We start from the raw sequence: 13,994 nt of genomic DNA, 5'->3' as shown, positions 1-13,994 counted from the left end.
GATGGGGGGAGACACCCTGACATTAGCCCCTCTCTTCCTCCCTGCACAGCAAGCAGGAGGTTCAGGGAGCAGCTCCAAGGCAGAGGGCAGGAGCAGCACATGGCAGTGGGGGAGGGACAGCTGAACTGCCAGCAATTGGTAGCCTGCTGGGCAGTTGCTGCACAGGGAATTTAGGGGAGCGGGGAGCTGATGGGGGGCTGCCGGTCCACCATGGTTTCAAGCTCCCACCAGCTAGCTGCAACGGGCTGCTCTTCCTGCAAGCAGTGGACAAAGCAGGCGGCTGCCAAACTACATGAGAAGGGAGCATTGCACAACTTTAAATGAGCATGTTCCCTAATTGATCAGCAACGTAACAATGAAACAATCTTAACCGGGACGACTTTAAGGGAGGAGTTCCTATACTGTGTGTTCTAACTGAAATCAATATATTTGAAAATGTAGAAAAACATCCCAAAATATTTATAATAAATTCAAATTGGTATTCTGTTATTGTTCAATAGTGCTATTAAAACTGCGATTAATCACAGCTTTTAAAAATCTCGTTAATTTGTTTTGTGTAATTGCATGCATTAACTTTGATTAATTGACAGCCCTAATGCTTTTTGTAAGCTCCACTTCCTTGTACTTCTTTTGTCTAAATTTGGTGGTCCTTTTCATCCCTACTGTTCTTATGTGCTTTATATGTAGTTGAACATACAGATGAATACTGAACGTGAATCGTTCTTTTGTCAACTTGAATGATACAATGCAATTTTTTTTTAAATGGCTACTCTTGATAATGTACTTCAAATATTGTTGTTGATTAAGAGAAGAACAGAAATATCCGTTAAAAGCATGAAACCACAACTTTAATAAAATGGTCCAAATTCATCTGTGTAATTTCTTTGGTTTGTGGAATCAGTATTCCAGGGATAAATTTGGTCATTGGGTTGAAGCTATTTGTGGTACTTGAGATTCAAATTTGTGTTTTGTCTAGCATAACAATATACCATGTCAAATTGACATCAAGTTACAGTTTTGGAAGATAATTAAATGACTCATGTCCTTGTAGTCCACTGGAAAAAAATTGAAAAAGTATTTATTACTTTAATTTGGGTTTCATGCTTTCATTCATGTAAATTCCTGTATTAATTACGTTGAACTTGATCTATTTAGAGGACTGTTGATTTTACTAAGAATTTCTGTAGGTGGAAGTAGTATTGTCTTGTAATTTAAACCCCAGAATTGACCTGCCTGCAGTTGTTTAAACAAACTGATGAGGATTGTACTCCTGATTCTAATAACTGGTGAATATTTAAATAAAATAATCTTCCAAGGTGTGTGTGTGTGTTTGTATGTGTTTAGCCGTTCTTGTTGTGTAGAAGCTATAATATTTTATCCTTTGTTGCCAGCAGAGGAGCAAAGGGCTAAGCACACTTGAGTAGAAATGCAGACCCAGTTTGCAATGAAGAGCGCTAGGTCAGAAGGCTCCTTCCTTAAATTCTTATTTTATGTAATGTACTCCTGTATGCTGGAATTAGCAAAATAAAATAACTCTCCAGTGCCAGTGAAAGCAGTCAAGTAGGCTGCATCTATGCTAACAAAAATGGGGCCAGCAGCTCCATCAGTGGTAGGAAGAAGGGAAGCTGTAGAGGAGACAAGTTTATGTTGTCTCTATTGTTTCTGTTATTCCCTTCCTCAGTTTTTGGCCATTATCCAGCAGCTTGGTATATTTAAGTGGGTAGCTGTTCCTACTGCTGCTTGATGGATTGCTGCGAGGAGGATTCCCATGAGAGAGACAGTGTCAGGGTTCCCTCCCCACTCTGAACTCTAGGGTACAGATGTGGGGACCCATATGAAAGACCCCCTAAGCTTATTTCTACCAGCTTAGGTTAAAAACTTCCCCAAGGCACAAATCCTTCCTTGTCCTTGGACGAGTACTGCTGCCACCACCAAGTGAGTTAGACAAAGATTCAGGAAAGGTACCACTTGGAGTTCCTGTTTCCCCAAAATATTCCCCCAAGCCCCTTCACCCCCTTTCCTGGGGAGGCTTGAGAATAATCTGCCAACCAGATAGGTAAACAAGGTGAGCACAGACCAGACCCTTGGGTTTTTAGGACACAAAAAACCAATCAGATTCTTAAAAAACAGAACTTTATTATAAAGAAAAAAAGTAAAAGAAGCACCTCTGTAAAAATCAAGATAGAACATAATTTTACAGGGTAGTAAGACTTAAAACACAGAGGATTCCCCCCTAAGCAAAACTTCAAAGTTACAAAAAAACAGGGATAAACCTCCCTCTTAGCACAGGGAAAATTCACAAGCTAAACAAAAGATAATCTAACACATTCTTTGCTATTACATCTAATATTACAGAAATAGTAAGTATCATTTCAGTAGGAGCTGGATTACTTGCTTGGTCTCTCTCTGTCTCGGAGAGAACACACAAGCCCAAAACAAAAACCTTCCCCCACAGATTTGAAAGTATCTTCTCCCCTTATTGGTCCTTTTGGTCAGGTGCCAACCAGGATGTCTGAGCTCCTTAACCCTTTACAGGTAAAGGAGGGATTTTATGCTACCCTTAGCTCTAGGTTTATGACAGACAGTTAGATCTCTTCCTTAAAGACTTCATGGTTCACCAGTGTAGCGATTGCAGACTTTGTGTATGAACACTGATTTCTTGTGTGTAAGCCTCTGTATAGAACTCTTTTCTCTTCTTTCTCTCTTCCCCCCCCTTTGAACCATCCTTTAGAATGTGGAAGTTCATTTCGTTTCTGTAGTATTAAATGTACAGTTGCATTTTTTAAAGGTACTTTAATCAAACTGCCATGACATGCTCTCAGTGCAGCATAGACCTAATATTATATGAGAGAGACAAGGTGGGTGAGGTAATATTTTTAATTGGACCACCTTATGTTGGAAGTTACAAGCTTTTGAGCTTCGCAGAGCTCTGGGGAAGGAAACCCATTTCTGAGCTAAATACAAGTTAACATGCGTTAACATTTTATGCTTAACAATATGTCCCAACTTGCATTTAGCTCAGACACTCTCATATCTTGGGACCAACATGGGTACACCACCACTGCAAACTTCTATAATATGATTCAGTTATTGTTCTTTCATGGACTAGAAGGGGCAGAGGAAACATGTATTAAAGCAGCTCTATACTATAAGGTTAAAATAATGCTTCCCCTTGCAATAAACCCAAGAACACAGGCTTTGCAAATGGATCAAAGAGAGCCTGAAGAAGGAATTCTTCTCCCGGAAATCATCAGCTGGTTGCACAGCTACTATGCTTCTTCAGTTGTAGCTTTTATTGATTCCTTTGAGACAACTGTGACCTGTTTCCAAGGCATCCACCATCTGCACTAAGTTGCTATTTAGTCCAAAGCATGGAACACAATGATTAAAAGAATGATCATTTGGCTGCATTTTGCTGCAGCTGAGTTAGAGACTGATGAAGCCTGAGGTAGGGGACATCTTTAGGGGATCAAGACAAACACATATGTGAGCATGTTATAGGTTGTTACTGAAGGCTTTGCAAAAGCTGGAGGGTGTTTGGGGCTTTGCAAAAGCTGGAGGGTGCTGTGCTGGAACTTACAGCAATAAAAGAAAATCCTGGCTGTGTCTGTAATCTTATTAATATAGATGGTGGATTTGAAGGCAATATTTCTGGGTCCTGGTGGTGGGGAGGAGCGTAAGGTGCAGAAAAAGTTCAGATTTATATCTTCTTAGCTTCCATTGAATGTACAGGTGCCAAATATACCAGGGGATAACAGCAATGAACATTCATATGGTTTTAGTGCTTTTCTTTCAATACAGTGATCTAGTGACGTCAAAAAATAGTCAATTATGGCACTGTATGAATTAACAATCTGCTGGAGAGTGCCTTACCTCAGTGACTGCCTCTAAAATTACACTAAAATATCATCGGATCCACAGCATGCACATGCATGTTTAACAAAGCTTTTAATTTTCAGGCTCTTCTGCCTTTCAGGATATACTGCAGTTGGTGGTAGAACATGGGTTTTCCATAATAAATTTAATCATAACAACAGTTTATATTTAATCATATAAACCGTGAAACACAAGTGCTTCTTCTAACCCTTTCAGGCTATTCTCTATTGACTGGAAGGGCGACCAGGAACAAAACCTGCGAGTGAACACTGTCACACTGAGTACTCAAAAGGAGGCAGCACTAGTGAAAAACCAAGTGAGAACCAGACACAATGCAAACAAGAGAATAATAAAAAAAACCAAACAGACTCTGTAGTATTCATCTAAAATAGAACAAGCAGAATGCAGAAAACTTCCTTTAGACAATCGCAGTAGCAACAACATTTCATTTTAATTTACTTCAGAGAATGAGGCCTCAGCCTGAAAACTGGGACAACCATATTTTGTGAACAGTCAACCAAGTTTGAAGATTTAATTGTCTGTAGACCAGTGATCAGAATTATTTTATTTTTTTTGCCTTGATTGCCGTGGTGTCTGATTGAATATTCAAATGCCTTTCTGAGCATGGTATTGGTCTGGTAGTCTTGTAGCCCCTGCTACTTGTCTCAGATTTCAAGAACAACATGGGCCCAGCAGTCAATGATAACAATTCTGCCCCCAGAGTAGTACTGTACCCAATGAACTTCATCTTGAAGTAGCTTGCAGACCTTGAAATAGCTGGGGGACATGATCCACGCACTAGGCTGATTTTGTTCTCTGGCCATCTTTTAAGTACTGTTAGATCACACTCACTCCTCTCTCCTGGGCCACCTGAGAGTTTGGCAATTATTTTTCAAGAGCTTTAGCAGAAATGTATCTGTCTGAGCAAAAATCAAACTTGACCATTCATTCTCACTTCCATGTGTACCATATGCCATGGGAACAGCTGCAGTTCCCAAGGAGCTATGGTAGTTTGATCGGGTCTCTCTTAATCCTGTTGCCTCCTTAGAAGGCTTTTTGAAGTCTCCCACAATCTGCATATGGTTTTTCAGAAAGCCTTTCACAAGGTCCCACTTAAGCAAAGTAAGCAGTTATGGGATAAGAGGGAAGGTCATCTCATGGATCAGTAACTGATTAAAAGATAGGAAACAAAAGGTAGGAGCACATAGTCAATTTTCACAATGAAAAGTGGTAAATTGCAGGGTCCCCAGGGATCTGTATTGCGACCAGTGCAGTTCATCATATTCATAAATGGTCTGGAAAAGGGGGTAAACTGAGGTGGCAAAGTTTGCAGATAATACTAAATTACTCAAGATTGTTAAGTCCAAAGCTGACTGCGAAGAGTTACAAAGTGATCTCACTGAACAGGGTGACTGGGCACACAATGGCAGATGAAATTCAGTGTTGATAAGTGAAATGTAATGCACTTTGGAAAATATAATCCCAAATATACATACAAAATGTTGGAGTCTAGTTGATACTAGTCAAGAAAGAGATCTTGGAGTTTTCGTGGATGGTTCTTTGAATACATCTGCTCAGTGTGCCGCAGCAGTCAAAAAAGCTAACAATGTTAGGAACCATTAGGAAAGGAATAGAAAATAAGACAGAAAATAACATAAATCCATGGTATACCCATACCTTGAATAATGTGTGCAGTTCTGGTTGCTCCATCTCAAAGAAGATATATTAGAATTGGAAAAGGTACAGAGAAAGGCAACAAAAATGACTAATGATGTGGAACAGCTTTAATATGAAGAGACATTAAAAAGACTGGGACTTTTCAGCTTTGAAAAGAGATGACCTAAGGGTGGAATATAATAGAGGTCTATCAAATCATGAATGGTGTGGAGAAAGTGAACAGGCAGGTGTTACGTGCCCCTTCACATAACACAAGAACCATGAGTCTTCCAATGAAATTAATAGGCAGCAGGATTAAAACAAACCAAAGGAAGTACTTCTTCACACAACGCACAGTCAACCTGTGAAACATTTTACCTGGGGATATTGTGAAGGCCAAAAATCTGACTGAGTTTGAAAAAGAATTAGATAAATTCTTGGAGGATAGGTCCATCAATGGCTGTCAGCCAAGATGGTCAGGGATGCAACCACATGCTCTGGATATCCCTAAATTTCTGACTGCCAGAAGCTGGGACTGGACAACAGGGGATATATCGCTCAATAATTGCTCTGTTTTGTTCATTCCCTCTGAAGCGGGTGTTAGTGGCCACTATTGGAAGACAGGATACTGGGCTAGATGGACCATTTGCCTGACCCAGGATGGCCATTCTTATGTGCTTATGCACTATGGAGTAGTGATGAGAACTGTCGATATGTATCTAAAGGGCAGTGCGATTGTAATATTAGTGATTTTATATATGGGTGCATGGTAGAACTGTATGAAAAACAGAAGTTTAGTGGCTGCAGTGCACAGTTGTTGTTAACAAGAGCACAGTCCTGCTTGCAGCACCTGTCTCTGTTGGGATTTGCTTGAATTAGCTGTTCCACAGCCAGGAGCTTTATGAATAAAGATGACATAATTCCACATTTGTTTTCTGCAGATCCTCTCTGAGCATTTTAACCAGAAGAAGAAATAAGGGGGAGAGATGTAGAAAACAGGCAGTCTAAAGACACTTATTTTTTCCATCCCAAACCAATCCCTTTGTCAAATACTGTGTCTAGCATTCCTACCAGGAATTAATATTTATTAGAGGTTTATACATTTAAAAATCTGTATTTGTCAGAATTAATACACAAGCATGGAGAAGATATTTTAATTGGTATTTTCAGAATCTTTAATAATTAAATCTAGCCATCTACCCGAGTTTTATGTAAACATCAGGATGATCTTTGAAAACCGCAATATTTCATTTTAGTTCTCATTCATATTTGAAAATTAGTACATGTATTTTACACAGCTTGTTCTATTCCTCTTTCTCCTGAGTGTTAGTAATCTGAGAAGAAGTGACTTAAATATAAATCTTGAACTTGTTATCACAAGGTTATTCACTGCTTTTGAGTGGCCTTAATATCCATACAGTTTTTAATATGAAAAATTGAGCACGTAGTCTGTCATTTGAGAACACAGTTGAAAATACATCTGTTGGACCTCTTTTCCCTGTGAAAAAAGCGTGGTGAAACAGTCAACTTTCTACTGCTGAAGCTATTTCTTGTCCTTTTTAATTTTCGGTGCATTACTTGTTAATAAGGATGGAAGACAGTACAATATCTTATGTTGTTGGTTATTACAGTGAGAGAGCGAAACCTGTGTGGCCCTTAGGGGACTGTAACTATTCAAGAGAAGACAGAGGTTTTCAATTGAAAATTTTCTCTAACGATTCTGGAATGGTCATCAACAAAACCTGAATAATTTTCAGAAGAAGCTCAGTTTTGTTTTTTACTTGGGTTATAATGTACAAACTGCTAGTCATCATTTTAGCTGCATAAGTAAGATCTTGATACTGAAATTAACTTGGCATGTGGGCTCTGTGTGGGTAGGTGTGGAGTTTTGTCTGCTCAGAACCAAGTGCAGGATCAGGACTTGTATTAAACAATATAATTTACTTAAATTACTGGAGAAATACCAGCTTTTTGGTGGGATTAAGAATTTTTTTTTAAATACTGCAATTAAAAATGAATGTGTGTATTGCTTGAACTGGGAGATACTTAGTTGGGGGAAGAGTCCCACTACTTGGGTAATTAATTCCTTGTATTACTATCTTCCTCCTTTATCTCACCAGATTATGGTGGGCTATTCGATGGGTCAGAGGCAAATGGTTTTAAACAATTGAACTGGCCATTGTGGTTGGATTCAAGTCACATTAACTGTTTTAAAAATATGCCTACAGGATGAAGTAACTGGTGTTTCAACTTGCTTCAGGAAACAGTTCAGGGTCATTGCAGATAGGAGCTAAACCCTGGTCTACACTACAAGTTTAGGTTGAATTTAGCAGTGCTAGGTCGATTTAACCCTGCACCCATCCACACAACCAAGCCTGTTTTGTCGACTAAAAAGGGCTCTTAAAATTGATTTCTGTACTCCTCCCCGGCGAGGGGAGTAGCGCTAAAATCGACCTCGCTTAGTCGAATTTGGGTTAATGTGGATGCAATTCGACGATATTGGCCTCTGGGAGCTATCCCACAGTGCTCCATTGTGACCGCTCTGGACAGCACTCTCAACTCAGATGCACTGGCCAGGTAGTCAGGAAAAGCCCTGTGAACTTCTGAATTTCATTTCCTGTTTGACCAGTGTGGCGAGCTGATCAACACAGATGACCATGCAGAGCTCATCAGCACAGGTGACCATGGAGTCCCAGAATTGCAAAAGAGCTCCAGCATGGACTGAACAGGAGGTACTGGATCTGATCACTGTATGGGGAGAAGAATCTGTGCAGGCAGAACTCCATTCCAAAAGACGAAATGCCAGTATATTTACCAAAATCTCCAAGGGCATGATGGACAGAGGCTACAACAGGGACACACAGCAGTGCCGCATGAAAGTTAAGGAGCTGAGGCAAGCCTACCAAAAAACCAAAGGATGCATACGGTCGCTCCGCGTCAGAGCCCCATACATGGTGCATCTATGATGAGCTGCATGCAATTCTCGGGGTAGCCCCTACCACTTCCCCACCACTGTCCATGGACACCTGCAAGGGGGGAATCTCATGCAACAGGGACGAGGATTTTGTGGATGCGGAAGCTGATGAGAAGGAGGAGGAGGTTGAAGATCTCGCACAGCAGGCAAGCGGAGAATAATCCCTTCTTCCCGGCAGCCAGGAACTGTTCATCACCCTGGAGCCAATACCCTCCCAAGGTGGGCTCCCTGACCAAGAAGCCAGAGAAGGCACCTCTGGTGAGTGTACCTTTGTAAATATAATACAGGGTTTAAAAACAAGCGTGTTTAATGATTAATTTGCTCTGAAGACTTGGGATGCATTCGCGGCCAGTATAGCTACTAGAAAAGTCTGTTAACGTGTCTGGGGATGGAGCGGAAATCCTCCTGGGACATCTCCATGAAGCTCTTCTGGCGGTACTCTCTGTGTTAGCCTCAGGAGAGTGATATCATTCATTGTCACCTGGTTGAAATACGGGAAATTTGTTTAAGGGGACATTCAGAGGTGCCCGTTCCTGCTGGGCTGTTTGCCTTTGGCTGAAAAGAAATCATCCCCACTGTTAGCCACGCGGTGTGGGGAGGCACGTTCATGCTGAGCTGTTCGTGTTTGGCTGACAGGGATCTTCCCTGATACTAGCCATGCGGTGCGGGGGCGTGAAGCGATCATCCCAGAGAATTGGGTGTGTGTGGGTTGTGCTGTACATTCACCCTAAAACCGCAGCCCCTCCTTTTAAATGGCCAACCCAATGGGCTTTGCTTGGTATGGAAAGGAGGGCGCTGCTGTTTAAAACCATTCCCACATGTTATGAAGGTTGAAGAAGACGAAACCCTTTGCCTTACCATGGCTGCCTGGAAGCTGAATTCTGTTGCCCAGCCAAGCGTGTGTGATGTCTCACACCAAACCGGCAGGCACTCAATATAAGAGGCAAAATGCGACCTTGTACCAAAAGCACATGTGCTATGTAATGTGAATTGCTTGATTCAGTGTGAAATAGTCTTTCCTTTGTTCTCTAAATGGATCTTTTAAAATACTACTCTCCCTTTTTTTCCTCCTGCAGCTGAAAATGTTTCTACGTTCCCCCTATCATCTCCGTCCCAGAGGCTAGCGCAGATTAGAAGGTGAAAAAAATGCACTCGTGATGAAATGTTCTCAGAGCTCATGCAGTCCTCCTGCACTGAAAGAGCTTAGCAGAATGCGTGGAGGCAAACAATGGCAGAGTCCAGGAAAGCGTTAAATGAACGCAATGAGAGGAGGCAGGATGCAATGCTGAGGCTAATGGGGGAGCAAAGTGACATGCTCAGGCGTCTGGTGGAGCTGCAGGAAAGGCAGCAGGAGCACAGGCGGCCGCTGCAGCCCCTGTATAACCCTCCTCCCCAAGTTCCATATCCTCCTCATCCAGAAGCCCAAGAACACTAGGGGGGAGGATACGGGCACCCAGCCACTCCACCCCAGAGGATTGCCAAGCAACAGAAGGCTGGCATTCAATATATTTTGAACTGTAGTGTGGCCTTGTCCTTCCCGCCTCCCCTCATCCACCACCTTACCCGGTGCTTCCCTCCTCACCCACCCTTCCTGGGTTACCTTGCGAGTTTTCCCCCTATTTGTGTGATGAATTAATAAAGAATGCATGATTTTGAAACAATTATGACTTTATTGCCTCTGAAAGCAGTGATTGAAGTGGGGGAGGTCGGTGGCTTACAGGGAAGTAAAGTCAACCAAGGGGGCGGGTTTTCATCAAGGAGAAACAAACAGAACTGTCACACCGTAGCCTGGCCAGTCATGAAACTGGTTTTCAAAGCTTCTCTGATGCACAGGGCACCAAGCTGTGCTCTTCTAATCGCCCTGGTGTCTGGCTGTGCGTAATTGGCCGCCAGGCGATTTGCCTCAACCTCCCACCCCGCCATAAACATCTCCCCCTTACTTTCACAGATATTGTGGAGCACACAACAAGCAGCAATAACAATGGGAATATTGGTTTTGCTGAGATCTAACCTAGTCAGTAAACTGCGCCAGCGAGCTTTTAAACGTCCAAATGCACATTCTACCACCATTCTGCACTCGCTCAGCCTATAGTTGAACTGCTCCTTACTGCTGTCCAGGCTGCCTGTGTATGGCTTTATGACCCATGGCATTAAGGGGTAGGCTGGGTCCCCAAGGATAACTATAAGCATTTCAACATCCCCAACGGTAATTTTCTGGTCTGGGAAGTAAGTTCCTTTCTGCAGCTGTTCAAACAGACTGGAGTTTCTGAAGGTGCGAGCGTCATGCACCTTTCCTGGCCATCCCACGTTGATGTCGGTGAAACATCCTCTGTGATCTACCAGTGCTTGCAGCACCACTGAAAAGTGCCCCTTGCTGTTTATGTACTGGCTGCCAAGGTGGTCTGGTCCCAAGATAGGGATATGCGTTCCGTCTATTGTCCCACCACAGTAGGTAACCCCATTGCAGCAAAGTCATCCACTATGACCTGCACGTTTCCCAGAGTCACTACCCTTGATAGCAGCTGCTCAGTGATTGCATTGGCTACTTGGATCACAGCAGCCCCCACAGTAGATTTACTCACTCCAAATTGATTCCCGACTGACCAGTAGCTGTCTGGCGTTGCAAGCTTCCACAGGGCTATCACCACTAGCTTCTCAACTGTGAGGGCTGCTCTCACCTTGGTATTCTTGTGCTTCAGAGCAGGGGAAAGCAAGTCACAAAGTTCCATGAAAGTGCCCTTATGCTTGCAAAAGTTTCACAGCCACTGGGAATCATCCCAGACCTGCAACATTATGCGGTCCCACCAGTCTGTGTTTGTTTCCCGGGCCCAGAATCAGTGTTCCACGGCATGAACCTGCCCCATTACCACCATGATGTCCAAATTGCCAGGGCCCGTGCTTTGAGAGAAGTCTGTGTCCATGTCCTCATCACTATCGGGGTCGTGACGTCATTGCCTCCTCGTCTGCTTTTGCAGGTTCTGCACATACTGCAGGATAATGCGTGAGGTGTTTGCAATGCTCACAACAGCAGTGATGAGCTGAGCAGGCTCCATGCTTGCCGTGGTATGGCGTCTGCAGGAGAGCAGAATTGCAGCGGAAGCGGTGGATGACGACGGATGCCACGAGAATAGATATTTATACAGAGCGATGAGAGGACTTGCAAGATGGATTCATGGCACCAGGAGAGCAGTGTTTGAAGCGGAAGCGGTGGATGACAATGACGGTTAGCAGTCCTACTGCACCGTCTGCTGACAGCAGTATGGCGTCTGCACGGAAAAAAGGAGTGAAATGATTGTCTGCTGTTGCTTTCATGGAGGGAGGGGCGACTGACGACATGTATCCAAAACCACGCGCGACAATGTTTTTCCCCATCAGGCATTGGGAGCTCAACCCAGAATTCCAATGGGCAGTGGAGACTGTGGGATAACTACCCACAGTGCAACACTCCGAAAGTTGAAACTAGCCACGGTAGTGAGGATGCACTCCGCCGACTTAATGCGCTTAGTGTGGACATATGCAATCGACTGTATAAAATCGATATCTAAAAATCGACTTCTATAAGATCGACCTAATTTCGTAGTGTAGACATACCCTAAATCGCCTGAGAGGTAATGTTCTTACAAATCCCTTAGTTATCCCACACTTTCAGAAGCAGCAGCCTCACTGGAGGTTCTTTATCGCTGTGCAAATCATTGAACACATCACAACTCAGTGCCCCAATAGGGACTTAAAGGTGAATTGGATGATATCTATAACATCACAGAGGAGGCCTTGAAATGGATAATGCACCTACAACTGCATCTATAGAGTGTTGCTCTGCAGCTGCCTTACCTGCCCAAGAAATCTCTGTCTTGTTGGCTAGACATGCCTTGTTGGTGTTAGAGTTTTAGGACAGCCTACAGCAGGTAAAAACTCAGGGTATGTCTACACTACGAAATTAGGTCGAATTTATAGTCGTTTTTTTAGAAATCGGTTTTATATATTCGAGTGTGTGTGTCCCCACAGAAAATGCTCTAAGTGCATTAAGTGCATTAACTCGGCGGAGTGCTTCCACAGTACCGAGGCTAGAGTCGACTTCCGGAGTGTTGCACTCTGGGTAGCTATCCCACAGTTCCCGCAGTCTCCGCTGCCCATTGGAATTCTGTGTTGAGATCCCAATGCCTGATGGGGCTAAAACATTGTCGCGGGTGGTTCTGGGTACATATCGTCAGGCCCCCGTTCCCTCCCTCCCTCCATGAAAGCAAGGGCAGACAATCGTTTCGCGCCTTTTTTCCTGAGTTACCTGTGCAGACGCCATACCACGGCAAGCATGGAGCCTGCTCAGCTCACTGTCACCGTATGTCTCCTGGATGCTGGCAGACACGTTACTGCATTGCTACACAGCAGCAGCAACCCATTGCTTTGTGGCAGCAGACGGTGCAATAGGACTGGTAGCCGTCATCGTCATGTCCCAGGTGCTCCTGGTTGCCTCTGTGAGGTCGATCAGGAGCGCCTGGGCAGACATAGGCGCAGGGACTAAATTTGGAGTGACTTGATCAAGTCATTCTCTTTAGTCCTGCAGTCAGTCCTATTGAACCATCTTATGGTGAGCAGGCAGGTGATACGGATTGCTAGCAGTCCTATTGCATCATCTTCTGCCGGGCAGGCAAGAGATGAGGATGGCTAGCAGTCCTATTGTACCATCTTCTGCCGAGCAGCCATGAGATGTGGATGGCATGCAGTCCTTCTGCACCGTCTGCTGCCAGCCAAAGATGTAAAAGATAGATGGAGTGTATCAAAACAAGAAATAGACCAGATTTGTTTTGTACTCATTTGCAACCCCCCCCTCCCGCCCCCCGTCTAGGGGACCCATTCCTCTAGGTCACACTGCAGTCACTCACAGAGAAGGTGCAGCAAGGTAAATCTAGCCATGTATCAATCAGAGGCCAGACTAACCTCCTTGTTCCAATAAGAACAATAACTTAGGTGCACCATTTCTTATTGGAACCCCCCGTGAAGTCCTGCCTGAAATACTCCTTGATGTAAAGCCACCGCCTTTGTTGATTTTAGCTCTCTGTAAGCCAACCCTGTAAGCCGTGTTGTCAGTCGCCCCTCCCTGTGTCAGAGCAACGGCAAACAATCGTGCATCTGAGTTGAGAGGGCTGTCCAGAGCGGTCACAATGGAGCACTCTGGGATAGCTCCCGGAGGCCAATACCGTCGAGTTGTGTCCACAGTACCCCAAATTCGACCCGGCAAGGCCGATTTAAGTGCTATCCACTTGTCAGGGGTGGAGTAAGGAAATCGATTTTAAGAGCCCTTTAAGTTGAAATAAAGGGCTTCATCGTGTGAACAGGTGCAGGTTTACATCGATTTAACGCTGCTAAATTCGACCTAAAGTCCTAGAGTAGACCAGGGCTCAGTTACCTTCTTAACCCTTCACTTTGGATTATGAATTGCCATCTTCTGAATGTTGAATTTTTTAATGTAATTCCATGTCAAACACTTTGG

The 13,994-nt window shown here is 43.7% G+C and overlaps 1 protein-coding gene across 4 annotated transcripts in view; it reads left to right on the top strand.

Moving 5' to 3' along the window:
* Positions 1 to 13,994, top strand: part of MCC (MCC regulator of WNT signaling pathway) — a 361,512-nt gene that overhangs the window by 11,901 nt on the left and 335,617 nt on the right. The window contains exon 1 of one of the 4 annotated variants that reach the window (XM_073344708.1): positions 8,512 to 8,764. The exons of the other annotated variants lie outside the window; for them this stretch is intronic. The gene's annotated coding sequence lies outside the window, so the exon portion shown is untranslated. Of the gene's footprint in view, positions 1 to 8,511; positions 8,765 to 13,994 lie in introns of those variants that run through there. 4 annotated transcript variants of the gene reach the window in all.

Source organism: Lepidochelys kempii, chromosome 5, assembly GCF_965140265.1.
Source record: "Lepidochelys kempii isolate rLepKem1 chromosome 5, rLepKem1.hap2, whole genome shotgun sequence".
Classification (NCBI taxonomy): Eukaryota; Metazoa; Chordata; order Testudines; family Cheloniidae; genus Lepidochelys; species Lepidochelys kempii.
This window is presented reverse-complemented; position numbering and strand designations above follow the sequence as displayed.